The sequence below is a fragment of the Chrysemys picta genome, unplaced genomic scaffold (assembly GCF_011386835.1).
Source record: "Chrysemys picta bellii isolate R12L10 unplaced genomic scaffold, ASM1138683v2 scaf3344, whole genome shotgun sequence".
Classification (NCBI taxonomy): domain Eukaryota; kingdom Metazoa; phylum Chordata; order Testudines; family Emydidae; genus Chrysemys; species Chrysemys picta.
The window spans coordinates 1-6,000 of record NW_027056046.1 but is presented as its reverse complement, the minus strand read 5'-3'; the positions used below and the strand labels follow the sequence as shown (position 1 = coordinate 6,000).

Here is a 6,000-nt window from a genome sequence, read left to right as displayed (position 1 = left end):
GACTCCAAGACAGAAAATAATTTATTTCCACAAGGCTATGAGCTCCCCTCTGAGCATCCAGCAGTCAGTAATGACTGCTGCTGACTTGACCTCAGAGAGCTCTCCAGGGACTCAGATGTTGTTTGTAGTAATCCATGTGAGAACACTACAGATCAGGCCAGAGTTGCAGCAGTTTGTTAAAATGTAAGGCTCTAAATTAGAAAACTGCACTGCTAAAATGACAGAGATTGAGGAGCCTATCTAGTGATCTGGAAAAGATTAAAATAAGCAGATAATAAAATTTAAAATCTTGAAAATGCTTGGGCTTAAAAATAATAAGTGCTACAGAGGAACATTAAGGCAAAAAATCCTAGCTATTTAAGCCAAAAGGAACAAGTCTTACTTCCTGCATAATAGAGGCTGTAGAATTTTACCTAGTGGTTCCTGCAACAAGACTGGTTGAGCCAGGGCACATCCTATAACAATATTCATTCTTCAATTAAAGACTGTAAGTGATGGGGAATCCACCATATCACTAGGTAAATTGTCTGATGCTGGTAAACCAGCTCTACTAATTATCCTCAGAGTTAAAAATGTGTGCCTTATTTCTAATCTGAATTTGTCTAGCTGCAGCTTTCAACCATTAGATCCCATTGTGCCTTTTTTTTTTTTTTTTTGGATAAAGAGCCTTCTACTATCAGAAATCTTCTCCTCATGGAGGTACTTATAAACCCTTATCAATCACCTCTTAACTTTCTCTTGTTAAGTCAAATAGACTGAGGATATGTCTAAACTGAAAAAAAAAAAAAAAGATCCCCCAGCAATGAATCTCAGAGCGTGGGTCAACTGATTCAGGCTTGGAAGGCTAAAAATAGCAGTGTAGACACCTGGGCTTGGACTGCAGCCCAGGCTCTGAGACCCTGCCCCTTTCCAGGTTACAGAGCCTGTGCTTCAGCCCGAACCTGAATGTCTATGCTGCCATTCTTAGCCCTGTAATGTGAGCATATGAGTCAGAGCCTGAGTCAGTTGCCCCAGGCTCTGAGACTTGCTGCCACAGGTCTTGTTTTTCTTTTTTTGCTTGGTAGACATACCCTGAACTTCTTCAGTTTCTCACTGTAAAACAGGCTTTCCAAAGGATGGCTGGATTTGTAACCAAGCTAATTACTAAGATAATGGGGGGAAATGCCTTTATGTACATATAGAAGGTGGCGAGAGCACATAAACACCTTTCTCTGAAAACAGGAAGACAGACCACATACTGTCATCATGGAAATGGTGAGTTATCAGAAACAAAGATAACTTTTTAGCACATGGTAGGAATCATGGAAAATTCACCCAAGGGGGCAAAATTCCCTCTACATCTTCCCAAAGAAATTAATAAGAGAAGGAGGTGATTCAGAAAAGTGGTAAATATCCTGTAAGAGATTCAAGCTACTCTTTTACTTCCAATTAAGCTCAGATATCATCAAAATTTCAGAATGATGGAGGATGCTGAACATGACCATATGTTCTCAGTCATTATGTGCCCCCCCCCCCCATATCTGAGCACTTCACAATCTGGCATTTATCCTCACAATACCCTGTGCCATAGGACAGGGTTATTACCCCCAACTTGGAGATGGTGACCTAAGGCCCAGAGGGAGATTTTGTGACTCTTCTAAGGTCACCCAGAAAGCGTGTGTCACAGCAGGGAATTGAAGCTGTGTGCCTCCTGAGTCCCAGGCTAATGCCCTAACCACTGGACCAGCCTTCCTCTCTTACTTACATTTGATAATAAATATTGAGACTCACAGCTGCCACGTTCTGTGCAGCTTCATTTGTGATATTTCTCACTGGTGAGACCAAACCACTTTGGCCCAGTCAAGCAAAGCATTTCAGCCCATGCTTTCCTTGAAGCATGTGAGTAGTCCTTTGACTTCAGTGGAACTACTCACATGCTTAACTTTAGGCATGTGCTTAAAATTAAGCTTGATTTAGTTGATGTTGGTCCTGCTTTGAGCAGGGGTTTGGACTAGATGACTTTCTGCGGTCTCTTCCAACCCTAATGTTCTATGACTGAGCTGAAGTGCTTCGCTGAAATGGGACCTATTTCCCGCTCTGATTTCCTCCTTCCTCTCCCTGCCTGCACAATGGGAGCAGATATAGGGGGATGCAGGAGCAATCACTTCACACTGCTTAGAATCAGGTAGCCGGGCTGAAGGATCCAGAGGGAGCTGGGGAAAAGTTCTGCTTGTTAAAATTCTTCATGTAGGATCCTGTGTCTAGAGGATAAGAGCTAACTCATTTAAACTTTATTCTTCTGGATATATATCTTCTGCAACAATGAATGACTAATGCTGGGCCATAATGGATTAGTATACAAAAGGAGGATAAAATATAGTGAGTCACTATTAAGAAATCTCCTGTGCTTAAACTCTCTTCTGAAAGAAGTACCCAATTCAGTGCAATAAATACAGTAGTTTGTCTTCTGATGAACATGTGTGACAGAGTGCTGAGAGCCAGTAGTCGACCCAGCACTCTGATCATTTACATTAACTAACTCCACCAGGAAAGGACTGATGGGGAGGGAAGTATTTAATTGCCTATGCAGAGTGGGGACTGATAAGCTAAGGAGTTAATTATCCCACCAGCTGGAGAGGCTAGTTAAAAGCACAGGAAGGAAGCATAAAGAAGGGAAGATTAGTAGAGCCCAGAAGAAGACAGGCCCCAGGGTGGTGGGAGTGCCTCTTTTCTATAGAGGCAGGTTTGAGGATTAGGAAAATCTGTAAATAGACTTCCTGCCTAGGATTGTGATAGTGTTTTGGTGAAGGTAATAAATAAAACTCTAGAGGTAACCACCCAAAAGGCTGTTTGTGAGGGATCTCAGGACAGGAAAGGAGCCAGTCCTGTTACAATATACAGGGCCTTCTTTTGCTACCAGGGAAAGAAAATCTCCCATTGGTTTCTCAGAGAACAGGGATAAACCCAAATAGAGTAAAACAGTAGTTTGGTAGCTTTACTGTAAAACACAGATTAAAAGGTTGAAAAGAGAATTAATAGTTGTTCTGGGTTGCAAAACTAGTTTGCATAACTTGATAGGAAAAGGAAGAAGTGATAAGTTACAGAAAAAGGATAACTTAAGAAAAAGCAGTGTGAAGAAGAGGGTAAATACTTTTTTGTTTTGTTTTTAAATAAAGGAAAAAATTGTAATACAAAGAGAGCATTCATATGTAGGAATCAAATATTTAATTTATATCAAAATGCTATAAAACTATACTTAATCTAAGTATAATTTCAGAGTGGAGAAATCTGAAACTGGGTAATACCCAGTACTAAAAAAATTGGTCATGAAACCTATGAAGAAAAAATAAACTGGGAGGGGGAAAGCCAGGATGAGCCAATGACACAGAAAGGCTTTTGATATTATTTTTTCTAAAGGAGACTTTGAAAGTAAAGATGGCTGATTTCATTATTTTACTTTGCTGCTTTTATCTACTTACTTCAACTAAAACCAAAGAAAGTTAGTTCTGCAGACCTGAGTCTTAATAGTAACGTTATTGTTCCCGACTAAAAATATCACTAGCTGGTAGGCATGGACATTCTCTATAATAAAAACAATAACTTTCTGGCTACAGGGATTCAGCTGATGGTTGATAGAATTCTCGTTTAGATGTTCAGCTTCAGTTTACTTGATCGTTTTAAAATGTAATTTGGTATATTGAAGGGTTTTTTGCAGTTTATTCTAAGAGCTGTGGAAAACAAAGGCCAAAAAAGTGTTGTTTGTATCAGAAGTAAAGCTGGCTGAAAATTTTCAAAAGAAATTTCCCTGTCAGAAAATGGGGTTTTGAAAAAGTTGAAATTTTCTGTATGAAAAGACACATTTCAGTGGAATTTTCCTTTGGGAAAATTGCAACAAAATATTTGTTGTTTGGGTTGACCTTAATTTTTGTGAGATCAGCTAAAACCACCACCTCCTGTGGAAAATAGTGTCAATATAGGTGACAGGCTGCAAGGAGCAGCCAATCAGGGCCCATCAGACCCATATAAAAAGAGTTGTAGGGTCAGACACACTCAGTTGCTGCAGGGAGACCAAGGGAAAGCACTGGGTTCTTAGAGGGCTGCAGGAAGGTAGCACCTCAGACAGGGCAGCTGCTAGCAGGGACCAGGGGTGCTAGAGTGAGAGCTCCTGGCTGGCAGCTGGGACTTGTAGGCTCAAGGCCCTGAGAAGTGGCCCAGGGAATTGAAGCAGCACTGCTGAGAAGTTAAGGTGAGGCAGCAGGAGGCTGTTAGCTACAGGGTCCCTGGGCTGGAACCTGGAGTAAGGGTGGTTCCAGGTCTCCCTCCCCTCTCCCCCCCCCCCACTAGAGAAGTAGCTAGACTCTAGAACTGAGATCTTCCCCTCTCCCCCGAAAGGGGGAAAACACACAGTGACACGGCCGGAGGGCCGAGTCATGAAGAGCATGCTGCAGTACTTGGACTGAGGTGGGTCTGCAGGTGGTGATGTCGATGGGCGAGGCACCACCAGGAGAGGGTGCACAGGCATGCAGAGCTAATCCCTGTGATGGCCAGCAGGAGGTGCTACAGTGGTGAGTGAAACCCTTGACACCATGGAATAGGTACTGAAGATTTATAGCTTCATGCAACAGAAAACCCGTCCCCTCTATGATGCATAGGTCTCTTTGCAAAGGGTTCCCTGTTCTTTACAAACAACTCTTCTCTCAGACATGACAAATTCACTACACAAATAAATTGCTTAGAGGATAGTTGTCCATAAAGGGTAACGGGTAAGGTCTCAATTGAAAGCTTGCAATTTATTGATGTTCATACCCATACACACATCATGCCCTGGTTAATATTTAAGAAATAATGTAACTATATTGAAGTTTATGCCCTTAAGGCTAAAAGGAGTCACCAGCAGATAGGTTTATTCATGCGGGAGGGAGTTGCCTCCCTTCCCTGGCTAGCTGATGATGTAATACAAGGCTCAACTGTCTACCGTTATCCCATCACAGAACAGTCAATGGAAAACCATCAAAGACAACTGCAAACAATCAAAACCACTTGAAGGTAAAAAAGGAACATTACAACAGACTGTGAAGAGGTTCTCCAAAGCTGAAGTGTCAGTAAGCACTTATTAAAAGATGTTATAGGAATAAGGAAAGGGAGTTTTTAAACTTCTTTTCCTTTCCATGGTGCCTGTAAAGCCAGTGATACATCTGTTTTTATCACCAGCTGCTGCTGTCGTGGCCTTGAGGTGCCCCCTCCCTCCTCTACAGCCACAGAATGCCTGCCCCTGATGAGGAGAAAGAAGAGGACTTGGGCAGGGGTGGGGGGGAAGGACATATGCAGTACTGCATCAGACCATGAACAAAGGGCCTGGAGGGCCAACATGGCTGACAGCCTGGACAAGCAAAGAGCAGACAGGAGAAAAGGAGAGGGAAATTCCCCAGGACATAATGGATCTTCTCGGGCTGCAGACCATGTTTGACCTACATTTCCAAAAATCCTTGACTCCCCACCATTTACAGTACTCAGAGAACTCAGTAGCAGCCCCCAGCTGACATCAGGGGCCACATTCTTTTCACTACTCCTCCAGCAAGGAAAAGCACTGCTTCACGTACACTAACCTGTGAAAACCACAGTTGCTGTGTGTGTGTAGCTACAACAGACTGTAGTCTTGTGCATTGAAACAGACAAAAACATTTGCTGCCTTTCCAATTTTAAAGTTCTGTTCCATTCACCTTTTATGTTGCTTTGCAAGTTGGTTTTCTTCACTGTTTTTGCTGCTCAAGGCACAGTCCTTGTAAATGTACAGCAAGCACCCTAGAACTCATAGGTTCAGGAAAACAGCCATACTTAGAAATTGTGTAGTTCTTGTTGTACAAGGCCCAGAGAACTGTCCAGCACAGAACACTCATGTGGCTGACTGGTAAAGTGCTCTTACAAAGCCTCTCTCAACTGCATAACTCCACACTGCCCTCTTCTAATGGCCCTTCAAAGTCAGCAGACATACATTCCACTTCTACCTTCCATCCCAGTGTT

The 6,000-nt window shown here is 42.5% G+C and overlaps 1 long non-coding RNA gene across 2 annotated transcripts; it reads left to right on the top strand.

Annotated features, from left to right (window-relative positions):
* The first annotated feature begins 2,672 nt into the window (after nucleotides 1-2,672).
* On the top strand, nucleotides 2,673-5,990 carry LOC135980442 (uncharacterized). 2 transcript variants are annotated; one of them, XR_010597510.1, is made up of 3 exons: nucleotides 2,673-4,544; nucleotides 4,971-5,077; nucleotides 5,191-5,990. It is a non-coding gene; the product is annotated as an uncharacterized LOC135980442 (long non-coding RNA). The 2 variants fall into 2 exon arrangements; XR_010597511.1 differs by having other exon boundaries at nucleotides 4,971-5,081.
* Nucleotides 5,991-6,000: the final 10 nt, after the last annotated feature.